The sequence below is a fragment of the Frankliniella occidentalis genome, unplaced genomic scaffold, assembly GCF_000697945.3.
Source record: "Frankliniella occidentalis isolate FOCC.00 unplaced genomic scaffold, Focc_3.1 Scaffold265, whole genome shotgun sequence".
NCBI lineage: Eukaryota > Metazoa > Arthropoda > Insecta > Thysanoptera > Thripidae > Frankliniella > Frankliniella occidentalis.
In genome coordinates this window covers 158,247-163,140 of record NW_026267391.1, presented here as the reverse complement: position 1 = coordinate 163,140, position 4,894 = coordinate 158,247, and positions in this window count along the sequence as shown.

Below are 4,894 nucleotides of genomic sequence, written 5' to 3'. Positions count from 1 at the left end.
ATTGCTATGTCGGGGGCGAAGATGGTCTTTACTTATGGGGCAGAAGAATTTGCCATACTGCAAAAAATCATTGCTGGGAATCGACGAAGTGTGTCGTGCAATCTTTACGATATAAAAAGAATAGGCTTTCAGGAGAATGGCTTTTGCGGTTTCTTGCTGAGCACGCGTGTGACGCGGATGTTGATATGGCTGAGGCGGGAGGTGTTGGAAAAGACACGCTGTGTAATACTTTTCACACATTTTCGTGTGATAAAATGCCCGGTGTGATTCCCTTGATTTATCACTCCTGGGGGAGTGATAAATTTTTATCACAAATATTGTGTGATACTTATCGCAAAATAATGCGATAATTCTGGATTTATTGCAAAACAGTGTGATGCGCATTGCACAAAACTGTGATACCTCGAAGTATCGCTCAAATAAGTGATTGTTATCACAAATGTAAGCAATGAATTTAATCTTGTACTTTTTTTGCGATGATCATCACAACATCGTGCGATTTATCTGTATCACAGAAAATGTGCAGTCAGTATCACAAGTGATTTACAGTGTGTAAGTTTAGGTTTCCTCGCAGGTTTCACAACAGTCTATTAAAGTTGGCATGCGATAGTCATTGATCACACGTTCATGTTTCAGTCACCCTAAAGGCACAGTCGGGAGTCGAAAATGAAGGAATGGAAGGTGACACTTCGAGCGACCACCCGTATGCGAGGCAGAAAGAGAAGAAATTAAGGTCAAAGAGAAGGAATGAACCAGCCAGTAGCTCGGAATCATCAGACGATGAGCTATTTGTGACCGGGTTGGGTGACTTGCGGTCCAACCAGAAAGATTCGCTGAGTCCTAATGGGGGTGCCGATGTTGTGGAGAACGTCAGTGACTCGGCATCGTACGGTTTTGAGCGGTGTCTTGACTTGGACTCTGCAGCCATTGAAGATGACACCCACGTACTACTACTCCCTGGTAGTCCGTTGAAAAGAAACAACGGACAAAGTCCACGTAAGTCGCCTGAGAAGCGTAATGTGCAGAAGGCGACTGAAAAGCGGGGTGTCTACGCCAGAGAAAGGGGCAGCCAGGGCTACACCAGAGAAAGGGACAGCCAGGGCTACACCAGGGAAGGCGACAGCCAGCGCTACACCAGAGAAATGCTGAAACGGGTGGGAGAGACGGGGTGCCATGTTGCGTAATTTCAGACCAAGGTTCTAATTTAATTTTTTCCAGTGTAGCCCGCCGTTGTGCTATACTCGGCGTCCGCCGCCTACACTTTCTAACATATACCCCTCATTTACACAGTGTTTTGGAACGGCAACATTCCACGCTTCATATATTGATTGCAAAGCTAATTAATCCCCAACAATCGGACTGGCATCTCAAATGTTTTATTGCCGCATTCGTTGTGAATTCACACATTCATACTGCTTTGAACGAAACTCCACTATTTTTGGCCACAATGTCTGAAATTGTCTGCCCCGACGTCTTCCGGTCTGTCTACCCTGCAACTAACGCTTCCTCTCATGATCCTATGAGTGCCCCACCTTTACCGTCACATTTATTACGCCGCACACGCCGTGACGTCATTCAGTCAGACGAATTCGACCAGGCAGTGCAATGGCTTGAAACGGATATTCAGACACTCTTCGAAAAATCCCAAGCCACTTTCACCGTGCTGACCTCGGTGTGGCACTCGGTCAACACATCGCCGCCCAATTTCGCAACCTGTCTAACACTTTCGATACTGTCGTTGCTAATACTGAACGCGAACTTTCTGTGCTGCATGAACTGCTCAATGACCTTCTCCAAACCAGACGCAAGCGCTCTCACCGCCACCGGCGCAGTGTCCTTGATTTTGTCGGCAACTTCCTCGGTGACGTGCTTGGGCTTATGTCGGCTAGGGACCGTAAAAAGGTAAATGCACAGGTGGAAGAACTAACAAAGCATGACCAAATTCTCACTAGACTAGGTACCGAACAAACGTCAGTGCTTAACTTAACCATAACAGCAGTAAAGAAACATGACATAATTTTAAAGCGATTAGTACAGTTAGCCGATGTCGATTTGAAATCGCAAATTTCGGATGCTATAGGGTTTGCCTCATCCATGCGCTCGATGCACACTGGCTTAGTTTTAGGTGCAATGGCATTTGCTTGGATGGCGGTGAGGTGCAATATTCGGATTTGGAATCGTATATTAGACGCCTTGCGGGGAGAGCTGTCGCGTTCATGGCGAGGAAAAGTGCAAAACGTGCGAATAAATGTTAAACGCAAAAGTAAAATACATTGAAAAGGAGTTTAATGCACCCAGGGAGGAGGAGGGGAGTCGAAACGGCCTAGTCTGGGCGCGCCCTATGCTGGCACGGACTGGCTACCCCCTCTACCTCGCCCGTGCGGCTCGTCCGGCAGCGGCCGGGCGGCAGCGGCCGGGCGGCAGCGAGCGGGAGTGGGGGTCAGCTCGAGCCGGCGCGAGGAGGGCGAGGCGCAGGGCGTCGTAACGTAACGCATATAGAAACGCTTAAAAACGAAAATAATTTTTCAACTTTTTAAGCGTTATGAAAGCGTTTTTAGCTTCCTGCAAGCGTTTTGCATACAACGACGCGTTTCTGAAGCTGAAAACGTTTTAAAAACACTTGCAAATGTGAAAATTAATTTTCGTTTTTGAGCGTTTCTATATGCGTTACGTTACGACGCCCTGGCGAGGCGGCGCCGAGTGTTAGGAAAATCGTCGCCAGTTGAACGCCTTGGATTCGTGATTTGGAAATTGTCGCCTATTCCGTTCAGCGTTTTATGCTGATTCGAACGATACTAGACACATTCGTTCAAGAGGTCTAGTGACGGCGTCTATAGGCCTCCAACACGGTGGCGCTGGGCAGCATTATGTTGGAGGCCTATAGACTTTGCCACTAGACCTTTTGAACGTATGCGTTTAGTATCTTTCCCCCCCATATACGAGCCAAAAGACAATACGCTAACTCTGCTGGTTGGCCACTTCTTATAGACGCGCTGAACTGCGCTTAAATGCGCTCTTGCTCCGCAATCAACAATACAAACCTGAAGACATTTTCCCAAAAAGATATCATCAATTGCTCAATCTTACGAGCCCCACCAGTAGCTCAAACTCCTTCTCTGCTATTTCCTCTCTTTCGCGTCTCTCCTAGTCTCTCTGCCTCACGCCCTGTCGATGACGAAGGCAATGCTGCCCTTCCATCCCGACCTATTTCGCTTGCGAATCCAGGCTTTGGTAGCATACCCACTGTCGCGCCGGACGCTGCTCTTCCTGCGACAGCCTAGAAAAACCCTTTCGATTTCGACAATCTGCGCGGTGATGACCTTGGGTTAGATCTGCCAGATTTTGCTAATGTTTCGTTTCTCGCCTCTGACTTAGCGACTCAAGCGGTCAACCCGTCTGACGCTCGTGCTTCTCTTCCCCGTTTCGACCTGGGAGGCTTCACATGGTACGTGGACCAAGGACATTCCTACTTGTGGCTAAATGGGTCTTACAACATTCCCAGCACTGCGTTGGCTGAAATAATGTGTCCTACGGGTTTTCGCGCCATGTATGTCATGTCTGCAAGGACTAAACGCAGCAACATGTGGAAAATATGTTACAACTTATATTTTATTTCGTAGTATAGGCTTTACTTTAAGAATGTATACACAGTTATTATTAAGAAATCGTCTGACCACTGACCAAGCTGTACGTAAATTGTATCGATCACATTTTGGTAAACACAGAAAAAGAGTGGGCCAGTCTTGTAAGAGTATAAATACAATGCGTAACCTGTTTCTGTGATCATTTAAAATGGCTCTTGTAGTGGACTTTGTAGCTTTTGAAGACCACGAAAATAAAAGTTTAATAAAAGAGCTGGCAATCGCAAGCGTTGATACCGAAGCTGTGGTTCATTTTATCTTTCAATGTCCTATGAGCTGGGACGATTTACCAGAGCATTGTAAAAACACAAACATTGAACGTATAAACAACGAACATGGCATAAGTTGGGACGATGTTTTTGATTGGTCATCTATTCACCAAGGAACCCCGTCTTCGAGCTCCGCTTAATCCACCCTATACCTCCTGCTGGAGGCAGCGAGTGCAAACATACTCTTGCGGATATTTTATAAAATTAATGACTGATTCTATTAGTAATTTATTAGCTAAGGGGTATTATTCAAGGGAAGTAAAGACTTGTCGCTCTAATATTAGAAGTTTAATTTTAAGATTTTCTAAAAAGTACCTCATGAAATTGATAACTATGGCGGTGTGTATTTGTAATAAAAACTGTATTTGTAAAAACTGTAAATTAATACGTGGATATGTAAACTTGGTAACAATTTTCTACCTAGAGTCCCTTTTTCTATGTTTCCAGCCATGCGATTCTTGGTGAGACCAGAATCCTTGCGGGCAGACGAGGCGGACACGCTACCACGATGGGCAATGTTCACAAACGCCGATGGTCGGCTCTGTTTTGAACCGAGTCGATATATCTCTCATCACTCTCCATAAGAGGCTTCGTGCGTGCTTGCAAAGGGACGGAGAGAGCGTACAGGCCTTTCTGGCCCGCGTACGGCTCGCGGCTAAGGCCATCAGTGACAAGCAGGGTCCAGCAGGCACCCCGGAGCAAAACCTCTTTAAAAAGGAAAATATGGAGAGTCAAGGATTAGTCAATTCTTGTACGGGCTGCAGAGTAACATTTGTCGCTTTACTGCAGCTAGAAATCCAGCAACAGTGGACCAGGCATTAGAATTTGCCCAGGAAGAAAGTTTAGCTTCGGTGGATGAAGCTAATTACCGCAGGGAGGGCGCAGGACGCGTTGCAGGCGCCTTGGAGGTAGGCAACCCGCCACCCGTAGCAGCCGTCGGCCAAGGTCCATCAGCATTCCAGCAAGCAGGTCCATCCAGAGGTA